The sequence below is a fragment of the Rhea pennata genome, chromosome 1, assembly GCF_028389875.1.
Source record: "Rhea pennata isolate bPtePen1 chromosome 1, bPtePen1.pri, whole genome shotgun sequence".
NCBI lineage: Eukaryota > Metazoa > Chordata > Aves > Rheiformes > Rheidae > Rhea > Rhea pennata.
The window spans coordinates 9712592-9732282 of record NC_084663.1 but is presented as its reverse complement, the minus strand read 5'-3'; positions in this window follow the sequence as shown (position 1 = coordinate 9732282).

Below are 19691 nucleotides of genomic sequence, written 5' to 3'. Positions count from 1 at the left end.
ATAGCCTTTTTCACGGCGAGTGTTTCTCGAGGTAGGTGCAGCGGCTGAAAGCAGGGTGTGTTGAGGAAGTGCTCAGCCGTGGCCCGCTGGTTGGTGTCAAAAGGCCAGCATCTGGTACCATTCTCCTGGTACTCAATCGCGTCTTTCTTTCAGCTCTTTTCAGACCAAGGTACAACTTGAGAAGTGCATTTTGTGTTAAAAAAGCTCTAATAGAATGGCAGCTTTATGTGCATAAATCTGTTCTCACTGCCAACACCATAACTTAGCCAAACAGCATCTGCAGCCACAATACCAGGAGGCCAACATTTTCTATGACTAAATCTGTCACCTCCTCTCGTGCAACTAGCTGCCTGTAGCCCTGAGTATGACCCTAAACTCGATTCTCCCATTGTACAAAGGCTACAAAGAATATTACAACGCGCTGATTTATTGTGCTACAGATTTTCTCAATTTTTGATTTTTTTTGCGTATTCCTAATAAAGTTATATATACCTTGAAATACTAGTAAAAAAAAAATAGAGCCACAGTTAACAACTGCCAGCAAATCTATGTAAAACTCAACTGTCACAATTTACTAATCTGAACAAAGGGAATTTTCATTTTGATTTTATTGAAATATAAAACTTCCTCAAATTAAAACCAAATGAACTCATCTTTACAGTCAAACTGAGACTCCACTGAGGCAAACAGCATCAAGTGCTAGTTCACACTGTGGGGTCACCACTCTTTCTTCACCGCATTTGCCAATGTTTATGTTTTTTTAAAATCAGGGGAAAATCAAAGCCATGTGGACACCTACTAGGAAAACAGCAGGTCTCAAAATGTTGTTGGCAGGACAAAATTTGTGATTCTCTCATGGCACTTTACTTTTTGTCAACTTTAAGTTACATTTTCATGTAAATTTCTTTTATTTTTTAAAGCAATCAGGTCTAGAAACAAATTTTCTCATTGTTTTTATAGAATCTTGGAGCAGCCATTCCCAAGTGAAACTCCTATAAAGAAAAGCTTTATTTTAATCCATGGGCCTAAATCTAATATACAATCTCTCCATTCTTCTAAGGCATAGGCTAGCACAACAGGTGTTTCAAGTTCCTGGGAGATGCATTAAAGAGACAAATTTAAACCATTCATGATTAATAAAAATGTATTTTTTTCATTTGGAAGGAGAGGAGAATATGAAATTGCAGTGACCATACTATAGCCTTTAAAATATAAATAACCCTCATAACACCTGTGTGTGGGGAAACAAAGCAATATTCTAGAGAGTGTTTAATAGAACAAGACAAAAAAAAAGAGAAAACTATTAAATGAAATATTGAAATACAAGTATATAGCAGACACAATTTTTAAAACAGGAACTTAAAGTAATGAACGAACAGTTTATAACTACAAAATCACCTGAAGAATGGAATTCAAAGGGCTTATTAAAAATATCAAATTTACCTTTTAAAGAAGCAGTGTAATTAGATGCATCCCAAAGTAGCGCTGAGCAGGGCGCACAAGGAAAGCATGTGCAGTAAAGGCCTGAGCCACCTCTGTCTGTACACAGGCAGCAAACGCAGCAGGTTACCGGCCAGGAGAGGGAGCTTGAAGGCAGTTTCACCTCCACCGTCATGGTCCTACCTTGCTTTACAGGTTTTGCCCATTGTGCAGTTTGTCAGCAGAGGACCTTAGCGGATCCTAGGTTAATGGGAAACGCTGATTTTTGAACCCAGGTAGCACACTGGACTCTGGAATATGAACGCTGTTTTTACTACGTATCAAGCCTACTTCTTAAGCGTTATGAAAGGATGATATGCACATTTGTCTTCCACTTTCATAGACTTGTGTTAAACATAGCAAAAGTAGGCCTGAGTCAAGTCAGACCTTTTGTTCAGTAATTTCAACAAAAAAAAAATAGGATCTGGGCAGAAAGACATTGAGTTTTTCTTTTTAATTAGTAGAAGAGTTATATTGAGGATAGATTCCAGACTTTACTGCTTCGTGAGGAAGTCACTCTACAGTTTGAAGGTGGTCAGACTATACTGTGTGTGCTTAAAGTGAGTATTGGGAGTGGAGCATTTATTACTTCTATTCAGTAGCGGATGCTGAATTGGTTAGTGGCTATAGATTGGACATGAAGTTAATATCAAAACAACAAAAACTGAGAATCTGTAAATCGTTTGACTAATTCATAGTTGGGGTTATCAGGGAAAGACTGCTGTAGATTACTGGAAGTCCTTTACAAATGCAGTGGGTGGTAATTTAATGTCTTGCACTCTCATCCCACTGACTGTACTGGTAATATTATCTGACAGGAAGAGACTTAGTGAGTCACTATTTACAAGGAAAGGAGTGTGGTTACCCAACAAGACTTTATTGCTAGAAGCCAAATCCTCAAGTAAGATTTGTGACATTTCAAGAACAAAAACAATCAGGAAACTACACTTACTAAGTACCTGGGAATTCCCCAAAGGTAGAGGAAACTACGAGGAGTATATGAACAGCCCATAGAGCTTTGACTTCTCTACAATGCAAAAATCCAAAGGCATGATAAAAGAAAGGATTTAAGGAATTTGGTGTGAGTAAAATGTCTCTGTCATTTGCCTCCTGAAACCTGATGGAATCTTTTCTCACAGTAGGACAGAAGAGACTCGTTACTGCTTAAAAGATGTCACTAACCAATATCTACTTCCCATGACCCTATAATATCTGCTATCCTATAGGAGCCAAATATCTTATCCAAATACTTATCAATATAAGCAAACTATTCCGCTAGCTTTGAGAGTTAGGGATTTTTTTTATTTTATTGATTGTTTTTTTTTTTGACAAGAACAGAGACACATTGTTTTCATCCAAGTTGTCTTAAATAGCTGAAGAGTTAGTTGTGGGTATTGGATTAGATATTGGGAAATAAGTTACGGCTTATAATTTAATACCCGTTGTAGATTTCAAATGGTCTCTAAAGAAGCTTGGAGGAAAACTCATATACAAATTTTTAGACATTGGTTTGTTTTATATTCATGTTCACACACAAAAACCAAGAAGCGTATATAACAAGAACTTGGTGATTATCCAACTATCTAAAATAGTATTTCATTTTAAACATTTCCATGTGTTTATGAAGCTGAAAACTTTTTATGCAAGCAGTTATGATATATTCAGTCTTTGAAGAGACTAGGCACAATGAACAGAAAAATAATAACCCCCCCGCCAGATAGTAACACTGACACTGACTGTAGACTATTTTGAGAAGCCTGATGGAGATCTTAAGAAGGTAAGCTTGTGCAAGAGTATTGCAGAGTGGATATAGTAATGGCATATGATATGTTCCCATTCCTCCAGTAGTATCTCAGATGATGTATCTTGATCCCCTTACTCAGGCAAGTTGAAGTTTAATTGAATAACCAGCTCCTCATGACGTAAACCTCATTAAAAGTTAAGATGACAGAAGCAACAATGTGATTTACAGAATGACTTGAATATAATTCAAGAATCTTTTAGAAAGGAGGCACCCAGACCATCTTGAATTTCTTCATTCTTTTGGAAATGTTATCATATACCACATGTAATAGACTGTTTGGAGTGGAGTGGAGATCCTCAACTGTCTGCATTCTTTTCTACCTCTGAAGAGCCCAGAAGACCAGAAATGCAATTTCACCACAGACGACACTCTCATGATACAAATCAGAGTAGCTCCCTATAGCTTAGTGGAGTTGTCAGATTACGCAAACTGAATGCCTTCATTTCTGCTCTGCAAAAAGAATCAGGGAGCAGCTATACTTATTTCTGCATCCTGACTTGTGGATCTGTCTCCAGAACATCCGCCAGCATTCTGGATAAGTTAAAGGTTTTGTAACTCACAGTGAGCGACGGTCTCCTCACAGTCAAGTACTCCAAAGCCTCCCTGCCTAGAAGGAGGCACGAGAAAGGCCATGAACACAATGCTTGACTGTAGAGCCTAATAAAGCCTCAGCTGGTGCAAGGGAGATGGACTGTCCCACTAAGGCGCTGCTGATGGCTTAATTCTGCAAGATGTTGGGAAAGTACTTGAGCACGTGTGACTTCATGAGCAAAAGAGAATGGGATTTCTCACAGGCTAATCTGCCTTCTGGAAAAGGCTTGCAGTTCTTTGCCTCTAAATCGTCATTGCAAAATTCTTTCACTCTGTGCATGGAAGATTCCAGCATATTGAAATGCTGAACCTCAGGATATTTGAAGGAAATAGTTAAGAAATAATGGGAAACTTTGTTTTTAAGGTTAGAAAAATTTTGTCTTTGGAGTTATTCCCGTGTGATCAGTGGAGCTATAGTAAGGGTGAGTTTTACTTGGCATGTTTAACCAACACTTCATCTAAAACTAATTTTCCTATAGCTAATCCCCTAACCAGCCTCTTTCACTTTGTAGGGTCAGAAAATGGGAGCTGGTGTCACTGACATCACAGGCTTTCTTCTAAGCAAATGGCAGGAAATTTCACCTCACTTCTAATTTGCTATGCAATAATCACAAAGTGTCATTTTGTTTATTAACCAGATGTTGACATTTGATTGCAATCTCAAGGTGACCCCACACTCCAATCAGAGCAATCACTAGAAGATTAGATTTGGTTTAAATAATGCCACTCTCTCTGTTGAAAATAGGCACAGGCCCCTCCAGTTGACAAACTCAGCACCCTGCTGCCAAAGACAAGCGGAAGTTGTATGAGGGTAATGGTCGGTGAGCAAGACAGTTCCTACATGATATTATTAATTAAGAGAAAGAAACCTTAACCAGGAGTACAGTCCTTGCTGGTTCCACAGGAGTCTTTGCAAACCCAGTTCTAGAGACAGTTAGCATACAATATTTACTTCAGAAATCAAAACAGGTATTTGGTTTCAAAATCTTATAGTTCCTTCAATTACAATCTCTAATTTATAAATAAGGAGTGATAGAAGAAAATAAAACTTATTTACTGCTGTGAAAAATGCAGAAAGGCTAGCCTGGGAAGAAGGTACTGGAAGAGATGTTTGCTCTTTAAATCTACCTCCTTACTATTGTAGTCATTCATTTCATGGAATTCTCTTGGAAATTAGTCAAGCGTTATCTTAAAATGGGGTGGTTTTTGTCCCCTCATTTTTCTCCCATTTTCCCTCCATTATTCTGTTGGATCTGTTTTTCCTGTTGTTTTGATGGCAAACCCAATTCACACAAACCACATTCAAAATAGCTTGTAAAACTACTAGTTTTCCTGAGTTTTCAGAAGGAGCCTCATGGAATAGGTTTTTCTGAAAATGACTATTATTAAGTTAATAGATAAAAATACATTTGAAACAATGGAATTATATCCACACAAATCAATCAGAAACATTTACTCTGATAGTCAATGATCATATTGTATTTATTTCATTATAGTTGGTATAACAGCAGGCCTAAAGGGAACTAGCACTTAGCACAAGAGACTGTTTCTAAGTGTATATCTAGACTGCATAGAATATACAGTAAGCGCATTGGTGTCCTGGTCCCTTGGCCATCTGGGAAAAAAGACCTAGCCCAAGAATACCATGACTCTCTACCAGTCTAGGTAGATATTTCCTCACCAGGGAAGGAAGTGTATAGGAGTTTGTTTCATGTTCAGTTAGAGAGTACACCAGCTCTGTTTATTCAGATTTTTTTTTTTTAATACTAAAGTCCAGTCATCATTTAAGTCACTTTAGAGATTAAATTTTGTGTGTGTGTGTGTGTGTGTATATATATGGCACATGAGATCTGACTGTAGTCATATTTATAGTTGCTTGCTTAAAAAAAACAAACAAAAAAACCCCCCAAACAAATAAACCTTCAGTCTCATAGCTTTCCATGAGTTTATTTAATTTCTCCTAATAGGAATGTTTCATGTCTCTAAGGAACTTAAGGAGCCCTTCAAATTTTATCCTAAAATCTTTTTGGTAACTTTCTGAGTAGTGCTTTAAAAAAGGACAGTTAGTGACTATGTCTAAGGATGTGCTATATGAATATGACTTAGATTGTGTCATTCATACAATCACAACTATCTAGGCAAACAGATTCTGAGTTTTAGAAATCGCATGACTTCGTATTGGGATTGTGTCTCCCTGTTCCACTACAAAATGTTACCACAAATTATATGCCCTACTTTATCTAGTTTTCACTGGTGCCTTTAATGCCCTTTTCCAATGTCTGTGTATACATTTAGATATGCTGAATTAGCAAACTCAAAATATATGACATCTTACCAATGTGGAGTCTTATCTCCTCCAATTATTTATGCATTTTTTCTTTCAAATTTATGTTAGCATTATAAGTCAGGAATTAGATGACATTCATTATTTATTTTTACAGTTGAGAAATAATCAGCGTGTTGAAAGTCTTTTTCAGAAAAAAAAAAGTGATTTTGACAGACTTCCATTTTAGGTAACTGGAACTGTTGACATTCTCACATTTTTAAACGAAAGGTTCCCTCCCTTTGCTCAAGATGAGTTTCTATTTCAAAACTTAGTTTTCTACAGTTTTAAAAAATGCAATCTTCAGAAGTCAAAATTGAAATGAAACAGTATAGAAGCATCCAAACAAAGGTATTTGATCCATTCAATCGTTTTTAGACCTCTAATATGAAATTCTAGATATTTTAGCACAAAGATTTGGCCCAAGCTTAGGATTGAAAGGTCTCTGAAATTTTAAAAATTCTTGTTGGAAGAAAAACGTATTCCTTTAGGTTTATTAGTTCCACTTTATCTTGAACTGTGGAGTTCCTGCCATTGGTGATATGCAAAACTCCTCAGGACATTTTGCCTCTGGCTAGTTTTGGAATGTGTTTGACTCTCAGCCTGTAGGAGTTGGGAAAGCAGATGGAGACCCAAGAAGGATAAACAACATAATGCAACTGTAGTCCTAATTTTCTGGAGGCAAAACGTGCAGTTCAAAGAAGGTAGTGGATGGTCTTGAGTCTTCTTGTGAAGACCTGAAACCTGGGGACAAAGCATGAGAAAGAGCCTTTCTCTTCCTTTATGCACACACAGCGCAAAACCTTGACCAGAATTGGGGTCTCCTGCCACTGGAAATGGTGGGTCCTCTTTGGACTATACTGTGCTGTTGTAGACTCCGGTATTCGCACAGCAGATTCAATCCTTTCCTCCAAAAAATCTGCTAACTAACCTTTTCTCACTTGCTGCCACAGATCCTAGCACTGAAAACATCCTTCCCAAGAGAAGTGGAAACCATTTCACCCATTCTAATTCTCTTAAACTGTTTATTCCCCCAGGCAAAATAATCAAATAACACACCTGTGGAAAGTGAGTACAGAGCAGAGGAAACCCGACAGGGAAACTCCCTGAAGCCGCAGCTGTGCTCGCAGTCGCTGAAGTATGCCCAGTGCGTAATGGCACATTAGGTAGGCAGTGATCTCCGCCGGTTTATGAGCTCTGTTACAAAATTGAATCATTTGCTGCTGAAACCCATGGAGCAGAAATTGCTACTTCTAAGCTAATCCATTTTCAAATTAGCTTCCAATTGTGACTGATGACCTCACTGCAAATCAGTTTACCTAATTGCTAACACTCGCTAAGGCAAGAGAAATCAATCTTTATTTCCCTTTTATTTTCCCTACTTTTCTTATTTTTTTAATCCCTCATAGTTTTCTTAGTAGCCTTTCACACTGCTCCAGCTGGAAAGATAAATTTTAAGAAAAAGTTAATACTACTTAGTTGTCTACTCATATTTCAGAGATATGAAGGATAATTGATGACTGTCAGTGCCTCACTAACACTAGAGTCGATAATATGTATTCACATGTTTGTGTGACTTTCTTAAATTATTATTTAGCACTTATATTGAAACAAGATATAGAGACTTCTATTATAATGTAGACCCAGTTTCTTGGTCATTACACATAGGCAGTTCATTCTCCAATTTGTAACTGAAAAGAGAAGTCTTAACAGGAGAATGGACACCAGAGCTGTGGGAAAGGGAAGATCCGATGAGCTTGGAAGTTTTATAAAGGAGTAGCGGAAGCAATCACAAGTTGCCTCATAAAACTGTTCTAGATGACTTTCATAATGAAAGCTAAAGATATATATATATACATACATATATATACACATATAGACTTACATATGTATATGTTATTGTTTGTTTATTTTAGGTGTTTCCTAGGAAGATTATACCTTGACATGAGGGAGCATAAAAATATCTTATACAAGCAAGCTTCAGAGGGAGGTATGGAAAAAAAAAACAGAACAAAACCAACAGATCTATATTCTAATTACATATTAATTTAGAACAAATTCAGATCTAGGTCATATTACAGGGATCTTTTATGAGACAAATCAGTATCTCAGTTTGAATCCTCTCTAAATTTGATGGCCTAGAATTCCAACTAGAAGTGTTTTCTGAGATAACATTGGCGCATTTATATATAACGTATTCTGCATGGTAGGATGAAGAATATAGAAATGTACAGTATAAATAAGTCCTCTCAGTACCATGGAAACATGTCTCTTTCTTATTGTGTTTATGAAGCAAGGATAATTAAGAAATAGTATTAAAAGATGACAAGAAAGTACAAAGAAATAAGAAAGGGAAAGAAAAATCACTTAATAGAATTGAATCAGTAAAAGGAGTCATAGAGATCTATCCGAGCTGTTAGTCTACGTAGCAAACACAAATTAAGCAACAATTAAGTTCATCCCACACTGACTCAAAAGAGAAGGCAGTGAGCGTGTAAGAAAAGGAGCCTCGTGCAGCTGAGCAAGGGGCAGCGCAGACTTCTGTTTTGCTGTGTCAGCTAGCTCAGAATCAAATCTGCATTTCCTCCTGGAGAGCTACAGATGTACGTTTTTTAATAACAAAATAGCCAATATGTCTCTAAATATGATTATCATAACCACATATAACTTGTTATACAACCATGCTTGGATTCATAGGTAGGGCAGAAAGCCAGAAAATGTGGTGAACATATCCTCTTCCCCAGCCCCTTGACCTACTAGTGTGATGTTTATCTTCATGCTGACATTCCTAAAAATCTGTATTTCCCCCTTGAATCAAGCTACCATATATTGAGAATAGAATAGCAACTAATGTTCTTTTGGCATTTTAGAAACAATTTCTGTTTGCATAAATTGCCTCGCTGTTCCTTTCCTGCCTAAGCCACTCTTCATTGTGTCCACATTTCATTTCTGACTGTGTGACTCTCTAGCCACTCCTGTTTACATTTAAAAAAAACAAGGAAACATTGTGGCTTGTGGTTTCAAATGTCAGTTTTACTATGCCCCTGCAGTTTAGACATGAATGACATGTTGACCTTTGAAGTAGCATTGTCCTGGGACATAGCTGAGATTTTCTATTAGAGTGAGGTTTGCCTTTAACAGAAGAGGAATGTGCAGATAGACTGATTGGTACTTGGCCTCTGGCTAGGCTGAAAGTATATTTTTCCCTCTCTTAGCCCTAATTCCTAGCATAGGAATGCAGAAACAAAGGAAAACACAATAGGAAGATAAATCTAGTAGAACTTCTTCAGACCAACTTTATAGAAGTTTAAGCTATAAATTGGGGCACATATTTATTTCTTTGGTGGTTTCATGCACCTTTGCCGGTGCCTAATATGCCATTAAAATATGCAATGCTATTCTGAAATTTAGATGGATTGATGAGAGCTTTTTTTTTGGAGGGGGGTGGGGAGCGCATGTTTCAAATGAACTCTATCTTAAGTAAAAGGATGAAGTATAGCTTATTTTCTTAAGAGTTCCCTAATCAATATTAGTATGCCACCCAGATTCCAAAATGTTTGGACCCCTACTGGAAAAAAAAAAAAAAAAAAAAAGATGCTGGAGGAACTGAAATGCACTAGTGACCTCAGAGAAATTTTTAATTTTCTTGAATGTTGCTTCCAAGTACTAAAATCTTTTGAAGTGCTGCCCAGCTTTTCTTTTTTCTTCTCTTTTCTTTCTTTCTTTCTTTTTTTTTCCCCTATGACATCAAGGAATAAGCTCTATTCTTATTTATCTAAGCAGGGGTTCTCCTTCACTGAATCTTATAATATTAAAGGAGCTAATTGAAACACGTAATTATAAAAGGTAATAGAGACTGAACCCATGAGACCAAACGCATGAGACCAAACTCATCTGATATTAAAAAATGCCCAATGTCATTGTAAGGAATCTCCAGAAATGAAATTTAATGAACATGGTTGTAATTTTGGCTTTCAAATGAAACCTCCAACAAAGTAACCGAACCTGGTAGACAAACTTCTATCAGGAAGTAGGAGTAGTAGTTGGACACCAAAGTACTCTAAATGTTTATAATTGCTCTCAAACAGGCAAAAATGACCATGGTGCACAAGACGGTGATTTGGAGCATTAAAATCATCTCTCATCAGCATTTCTCCCTTCCATTTCTCAAATCCTGATAAAAACATAGTTAACCCCAAAGTTTTATCCCAGCCTCGTGACCTAACCAAATAGAAGAGCAGATGGCAGTGGAGTTCAGTGGGAACAAAGAGAAAACAACAAGCAAATGAAGGAAGGCAGAAATAAGGGAACGCTGAAGTACCCCCCTCACTCTGCTCATAAGCAGTTGCACAACGACAGCAGTGATAGGAAAGATTATAGAGAAAGGATGTGGCTGCTTTTGCAAAAACCCATTTGAAAATCAGTATTAAAGTGATGCAAATATATGATATATTAGAAGAGAGTGAAATTAGTGACTGCACTTTTCCTGTACATATAATTATATCTATTATTATTATTATTATGATGATGATGATGATGATGATGATGCAGGCAGTTTAATGTTTTGACCCTTACTTAGTCTGCTAAATCTAGGAAATGATTTCTCATGAGTTTACTGCTCCTTAATCAGAGTAAATCATCCTCCACATTTCAGAACATAGTATTTTTCTTGCTGGTTTTCATTTATATCCATTTTTGCTGATTTATCAAAGTCTCTGTATGGATAAATAACTACTTTGGATACACATTGTTTGAGGACTGGCAGATAATTCCAAGAGTGCCTTGTACCACAACATAAAACATCAGAATTTGCAGCAGACATGGGAGAAATCTCAGAAATGGTAGTCGCTGACTTTTCAGGATAAGAGAAATTGTCATTTGCCAGCATTTTCAATGAGCTCTGGGTTGGGCAACTGAGACTATGGTTTTGGTGCAAGAAGACTTCCCTTCTACAGAGAAAGAAATGCAAACATGCTCATAAAGCTAAACTTCCCTCAGCTACAGAGTACTACAACCTGCTCATCAAGGTGCGGTCAATGTGCAGTGAAATCATTCTGTGACCCTTTCTGCTCAGGATATCAAGGTTTTCCAAAAGAATTTTTTTTTCTTATTTCCCCCCCCCCTTTTTTTTTTCTTTGTAGAGGGAAAGATAATGAGGAAACGATGAACATCTGAAAAGAACGAGAATGTTATTTTCTCTGTTGCATACGTAATCACCTCTATTAGAGCATTCAGTTTTAATGATCTGGATTTTCAACATCAAAAAAAAAAAAAAAAAAAAAAAATCCCCCAAACTTTACACTCTTCAATCACTGTAAATCATACAAAAGTGGATATAATTTGTAGTAAGTTTGGAGTGCTTTTACCTTACAACACTGATGATCAACCGCTGAAACAAAACTGAAAATCAGACTGATTGCTCATTTTGCTGTATAAACTATCCGTTCAAATCCAAAAGATTTTTGCTGTGACTTCAAAACTGGGCTCATATCTGAGAGAGTCTACAGAATGGATGTCAAGATTTTTCCCATTAAACACTATCTGACTATTGATGGATTCTCTATCACCTCATGGTTCTGTATTCCATCTTTCTGAACTACAATCCTGCCAAAAGAAAGGATTTCTCTGCATAAAACATGTATTTTATATTGTAAAGTTGTAAAATGATAAATTATCAGCTGCAGCTTTATAGGATAATGCTAGTATGTAAGACTGAAAAAGTTCAACTACTGCTTAGAACAATTGGAAAGGAACTAGAATTACTCAGGTTCAATGAGTATGTTTTAAAGTTCTCTTAGTATTGTACTTAGCAGATGATAGCAGAAAATCTATTTTATCTTTTTTTCTTTCTTTCTTATTTTTCACATAAGCTATCATGAATATACCAAAAAATATATGAATATAGGAGAACAGAAGGAGCATAGCAGTATCTGCTATACTGCTGTCATGACTGGCATTTTAATAGGCTCACATGCGTATGGGGACTGCAGTATGTTTAGACTTAATTTCCACATGTACAATACAGCCATTACAACTAGTCTTTTCTACATCTGGGAATTAGTTTATAGCATTGCAACTGTTACTCATCTGGTCTTCTGCTGTCTTTGCCATGAACATGAGTCTTGACAGAGAAACTGTGGCTGGATAAAATAGCTAGCAGATATTAATATAGTCCCCCTAGGTATACTATTTGAAAACGTAACTCCGTAAACAGAGAGGACCCCAAACCGCAGTTTTTGCAATTGCACCTAGATAAAATAAGGATTCTAGACTTTAACAACTGGTTCTTGTTTTGCAGTGGGAAAGGCAGGTGGGGGCCAAAGGCACCATGGCTCGTACGATCAAAAGCCAGAACCCAAAGTTTGAGGATTGCTTTTGCCCACTGCTGCTTTCCGGGGACATTTGTGGAGGAAAGGCCATCTGCATTACAGCTACTTGGGACTTCTCCAGCAAAGTAGATTTCTATTGAACAATTATGATTCATCAAAACATAGGATTTTTTTTGTTTTTTGTTTTTTTCCCCCCTAATGAACACTTATAATACTGAATGATGAATACTTATAATTTTCAGGCACATTGTTATTTGAAAATTTTCTCAGATAGATCCAGCACAGAACATCCCCAAAGGAATAAATTTGCCTTAACTATACTTTAACCTAGGCAAAACATGAGAACGGAGAATGAATGCATTAGTGTTATGGCACAGTGAAGACAATATACAACAAAAGTGGAAGAACAACCAGAAAGCCTCCAAGGACGTAGAGCATATACAGAGCAAATATAGAAAAAAGCATTCTTGGAGATGTTTCACAAGTAATGCTTTTCCCTTTCTCGTGAGGGATTACCATAAACCAAAGAAAGGATGAGATTGAAAAACAATTTGAACTGTGGTCTCCCACATCCCTTGAGATACAGAACTACCTTGTGTGTGGAAATTCCACTCTTTTATCGGCAACCAGCCAGCTGCTCTGGCCCAGTATGTAAGTACTTGCACAAAGCAAAACAGTTGCAACAGAAGCAATGAGAAGAGACTGACTTTATCCCACCTGCAACATGGGAGAATTTTTTGTTTGTTTGTTCGACTTTTTAATCCTAGGTGATCTTCATAGCCATTGCACTATTTTTCGTTAGAGCAGTCACACCATTTCTACGATGAAAATAAGGAAGTTTTCTGTTTTATTTTTAAAATGTTTGTGGTTTACCATGATGAAGAAAATAAAACAAAAGCCCTAAACCCTAAAATCTCTCAGAAACCAGAATTCTATTATTTTCCAGTCATCCCTCATCCACACGGAGGCCAAATGCTTTTATCATATTATTAATTCAGTCTGCATAAGAGGTTATGGTCTCTTGCAAGAGGAACTCCGTTAAGAAGTGTAGCAGCAGGAAATCTGAGAAGCGCCCTTCCTCCAAGCACAACGTTTTGGAGGGAGGATGCACAGAGCAGAGGGCAGACTCAGTTGGTTCTGGTGGGACGGTTTGCATAGCACTTATACTTTGTGGTGAGGCTTGAAGGAGGAGAAAGTTGGAGCACTTCAACAGCCCTTTTCTTTCCATCTTCTGGAGTTTGTACAGGACAAAGACAATGCTAGCAAAAAAGAAGATAGCAACGTCCCCACTCTCTTGCCTTTTCCTTTCCTTGCCTTTTACTCAGAACTAAATCCACCAGTAAATTGTGCTAGACCATGCATTACAGCCATTGTCTGGGAACATATATCAGAAAGGATTTGATAATAAAATAATATCAGATATGTAACGAGAATGAGTGTTCAGTTTAAGATGTCATTCTAAACCATGTTCAATTATATAATATGTGGGATTTCTTTTTCTTTTTTTACCATACCAGATGACTATTTTTAATATGGCTTTTATCTTTCAGGTAAATATGTTGACTACTTGTGAATGCAAGCATCAGATCTAGGGAAGATGATTGAAATCCTAATAAATTTGAAACCGTTTTCAATTAGTACACAGGAAATTTACTTTGTGAGCCATGACTTGTTTTATTAGTGCCCTGGAGGGCGATTTAGATTGGAAAAATCAGGCGATCATTGTTTGCCAAAAAAAGAAAACAGATACTTAGCTTTCATCTATAGTCTAGAATACAACTATGGAAATGAGAGTAAAATATTATTGAGTATCAAAAAAATCATAGTTCCAAAGTGTTGGAAATGACATTTATCTCATACTAAACTATGTAGATAATTTGGAAGTCTGCCACTTGCTAAGGTGCTGTTTTTGCATTTGGAAGAACCTAAAGTAAAACCTCTGTCTTGCAGTTTTAGTAGTCATAGTTAAGATATGTGAACAGGTGCTCAAGAAATTAAGAACCTCTCCAAAACTTATCATAACACTACAATTTCAGTCACCTAAGCTTTTGGTCTGGTTCCATCATATATCACAACCTCTGTTTTCCTTCTTTGTTGTCATTCAGGTTCTCACTGAGTAAGGGATAAAATCTTACATCAAAAGGATGGGATATAGAGAAGTAGATACAGACTCCTGTAGACTCCTGCCCGTGCATGAGCCCTTACAAACAATGTGAATAACAAGATCAACTTTCATAGCTGAAAACTTTCTTCTGCCAAAATTCTTATCTGGCCAGTGAGGGGATGGGCAGAATACATCCAAGAAAACAACTCAGTATGTCGTTGCCTGTCATACACAAGAGTCAACTATAAAAAAAAATCCTTATATACTAACCTGCCTTGACCTCATGCACCTGAATAAGGGTGTCTTGCAGTGTGGTTTATAATTTTTCAATACTTTTTAATCAGAGCCACGTCAGTGTCTTTCACAGTTCGGCAAGCTCCTTCAAATGATGCCAAGCTCAGTTAGTTTCAGCAGCACTGGACCATGGCTTAAACACTAAGGGCTAAATTATCATAACTCTTTCTTGACTGTGCAAGGGAGTGAGAAGGCTCTTCTGCTTTGTCCCTGCTGTGACTATAACTCTGGGGGAAAAGGAAAGGAAAATGAGAAACTCCTTGCTCCATATGCAGCAGCTGATGCACACATCAAGAAAGGAAATATTCCATGAAAAGATCTGAAGTGCTTTAGTCCTTTCACCAGAACATATACTGGAAGGAGGTGAGTCTGAATAGGTATTCATATCGTCTAGCATTGGGTTTCATCTCTGCACTGCAATTAGGGAAAAGACGCTGCTCTACAAAATGATTCAGAGCGTCTAAATAATGCTACTACTGAAAGCCTACCTTTCTGTGAAGAACCTGTATGAATAGTGGTCATAATTACTTCAGGGTTCACACAAGCAGGAATTACTCCATAATCAGTTACAAATCACACAAAAAAAGGGAACGTTAAAAATTACAAGGGCATTCAGTAACAAATCTCCAGGTTCACATAGCTTTTGTGAGGGTATTAGAAAGGCTTATGGTTTTCCTTTCCCATTTGAAGCTTTCACCTCCGAAATCTGCGCCCCTTGAATGGCAGATGTGACGTCTGAGCTCTTACACCTGAAACTGTTTCAGACATGCAAATACTCAACCGAGAGCTGGACTTGTAGGAGTAAACTTTTTAAATGCCGCTTGTTTCGGAACAAAAAGACTACTATTTATAGAAAAAAAAAAATCACAGTGGCTGCATTGACGCTGCGGAGCTGTGGTGTACCTGTAGCCGTAACGCACACATGTACACGCTCTGGCCGCATCCAGGAATGTCAGTCTCAATCCCTCGCTCCTCAGGGCAGGCACCCGCTGCCGTGCCATGTATCTAAATTCCCCAAAGGGAAGCAAGGTGCAGCAGGGGGTCCTAAACAGCCAGCTCTCACCTTAATGAACAGACAGGAGATATTTGGGGGTTGCAGTGGGAACCAAAGCAGTAGGACGTGCCATGGATTGTACGTACGCCTTAATTTAGGGGCATGATCTATCTATCTTCCACTGAATAAAGTATGTCTGTATGTGCTTATATGTCAATATGTACTTATAGTTGAGGCTTTAATAGAAAATTAATGGAAACTAGCATTCTAATCCTTTACATGACTTTCAAAGTATTAGTTAGTATTATAAACAAAACAATAATATTGCACAGTAACATTTATTGTAACATTTATTACTATGAATCAACCAGGAACAGTTTTACCTTATTTAAGTAAATGTTAAAAAAAGAGAGCTTACCTCACACAGCAACAAGTGCCTAATAGTCAAAGCAATATTATCCAGTTTGATTGATGTCTCTTTTGATACTCCTAAGGGAAAAGAATTTTACATTTGAGAAATACAACTAATTTACAGGTAAAAAAAAAAAAATATCTACATGATATGAAAAGTAAATAAGAACATAATCAATTACCCCAGAATTGCTTTAAAGCATTCAAAGCCTTGACTATGTAACAGGGAACATTTTAAATTCAATACGATCTGGGCAGGGGGCTTGTGATGAAACACAGTCGTATCACTCTGGTATAAAATATCAGCCTTTTTGCTGTAATGAAATGAAGTCATCCTGGTTTGCAACTGCAGCTTGTTAGGGTTGTGTCATTAATAGAAAAAAAGTAATACTCCCTATGCATCAGTTTTTACTGGAATGAAGTTATATCTCCTTATAAAGGCAAGCCTAGACAAAAGATATTGAACCAAATTAGTTTCACTTTTTGAAACATTACACCGTGGTTTTGCAAGATTCAGCTAATCTTCCTTGGTGGGGTGAGTTTGTCTGGAGAGGGGACGGGCGGTTTTGCAGTGCGGCACGGATCAGGCACAGCGCAGGTGGGGAGCGGCGCGCGTGCACCTGCATCCACAAAGCGAGGAGCACGAGAGCGTGCCAGGGAAGCCGCTGCCACGCTCGCCGAGCGCTGTAACACGGGGGTCAAGCTGCCCTTGCCCAGGAGCTCGGCTTGAGGATTATGCACGTTTTTAGCCTCATAGGTCTACTCAGACACGTACAAGGGTATCCACAAAGGCTAACTTCAGCCAAAAACCATTGGTCAGAAAGCCACATTCATCCTAGAGCAGTTTAGAATTTCTAACTTAAACTTCTGCTCTAAAAGAGCCCTTCTGCTTTCACTGGAAAAAATGCAGGATATTCACTTTCCCTCACTAATTTTAGACTGTATGAATCCCATCTCCTCCATCTACTTTCTATTTTTCTTTGTTTTGTTTTACTTTGGATGAAAAGCTGCAAGAAAGCAAGCTAAGTGAAAAATATTTAAGACTCTCTTCTACTCATTAAGGAGAGCTCTCCTTGGCACCTAAGCAGACCTTCTGGGCACCAGTGCAATACTTCCACTGGCAACGTGACCACCTTCCCTTGCCTGCCACATCCCACAAGAGCCCTCGCAGCCCGGGCCGCGGTTTGGCACGGTGGGACCTAGCCTGCACTCTGCAGCAAGAGCCGCTAAAGAGTGAGGGGGTTAGGGAGGAAGGCAGAAAAAGCTATGATTTCTTAAATACTCTCCATATGAAATCTATCTGTGCAAGGTCAAAGCCAAATGGAACTAAACCCAGCTTGATCTCCAGTCGTTTCACTTTACTAAACATCTCAAGTTAAAGTTTTCTGTTTGGAACACATACAGTATGTTGATTAATGCTGTTATATTTGTTATGGCAGATGCTAAGTGGATCCTATAGATTCAGAGGATATATCTTATATTTTAATATATACTTGCACAATTCCTAACATTCCTTGGAAAATGAGTTTGTAACATTCTCACGTAAAATTATGCAATGTCTTGCTTGTTACATGTGAGTTTAGCTAGAAAAAAGAAAAAAGCTTCCATACTTGCATCATGTATACTATAATTTACAGCTTAGCTGAAGTGCTCGGGGCTTGTAAATATGACTGACATGAGGGGAGCTTTGCTAGATACATTTCTGAAATAAGAAGGAGAATACGAGATTGTAATACTTCTCTTGTAGAAAAGTATTACAGGAACTTTGCTGGTTTTGAAGCACTTGCAGACAAGAAGGCAGCCAGTGGAAGAAACCAGTGTTGTGAACTTGCCCTCACCAGCTGTCAAAAAGAAACCATCATGTACAATTAAAGTAATTAGAAAAAAAAGTTTTAATATCTCAGAAACACAGGAGTTGATCTTCTGTAACCTAGACTGTCAATGATTTAAAATGAAATAAATTACCCTACCTGCTACAGGGAACAGTGTTCATAGCTTTTATTTTATTTTTTTTAAGTATAAAATAGCTGCTGTCTAATTTGCTCTCTAGAGACATACTTCAGTTTTTCGTAGTGTTCTTTTGTTTTCAGGCTAAGGACAAAATTCAGACCTTACTCTCTCATGTGTTAAAACTTTGAACAAAGCCCAGTGAGGAAAGCAGACATCATTTCATCACTTCAAGACCCCAAATTGGTGCAAACGTACTGAATTTAACAGTGCTAGGTCTGTAGAGGCTAATATAAACCATATTAAAAGTAAACAGAGTCAGAATTCCTAAGAGATATTTCTGTGGATTTTTGCATTTTATCTTTTCTTAATCTGCTTCTAACCAAGTCATTTGAAAAGATAACTAAGAGTGCCCTAGGAGTATTAAGCAGGTTTAGCATTCTGATTCCCCCTGAGCATTATTAATCACCAGCCCCGTGAACATCTTCCTCGGCTATTCCTCTATGGAATATGACTTTTTTTTTTAATAAAAAAAGTGCTAGCTGCAGAACATTTTAAATCTGAAGTGTATCTGATGGACATAATTAAACTATTGCTTTTAACATACATCAGCTAAAGCAAGCATATTCTTAATCATAGTAGAATTACAGTGATATTGAAATAATGCTATATGATGCTTCTGTTAAAGTTCTATCAACACTTTCTGGAGATACAGCAACAGCTGTATTTTTAGAGCTTTATCATCTGGACAGAAGAGCATTCTCCATACTAAAGTTCCCAATTAAAATTTTATGTTAAAGAGGCTATGATTTTTAATGTCAGATGCAGAAGAGATCCAGAACTTATCTTTAAGCTGTAAAAACATTTAAAAAGTATTAAATGATTCAAGGTTCAGATTTTGTTTCTGCTTTTTAAGCTGTCTTTCTAGCCTTTTTAAGATGTCTCAAGAGGAGCATCAGAAGTTTAAGCACCCAACATTATTAATCCCTTCTGAAATTCTCATTGCAGGTGCACATATTTCTTTGTTATGCATATGGAGCTCAGCTCAAAGCTCACAGTCATACACAGAGTGAATACATCCTCCACCTCTCCCGAGAAGGAAGGATTGACAACATTCTTGTAGCTCTTTCAGGCATTTCCCTCAAGGACGTGTTTATTGACTCAAGCACAGGAACTTGAAGGCTCACCCACATGGACACGTGCACACACATGCACCAAACCAAACCAATCTTCTTTCCTGAACGAGTTGTAGAAGCCGCACTGCTGTTCCCCGGTCGCTGCTCCCACCCACTATTCCAGGGACAAGCATGGGAGCCAAGCTGTCTCTTGCTGCTTTTTACAGCTGGGCTCTCGCAGTCCTTTATAGGAACCGTTTGACCCCTTTCCAGCTGGCTCTGATGATCAAAAATGGGCAC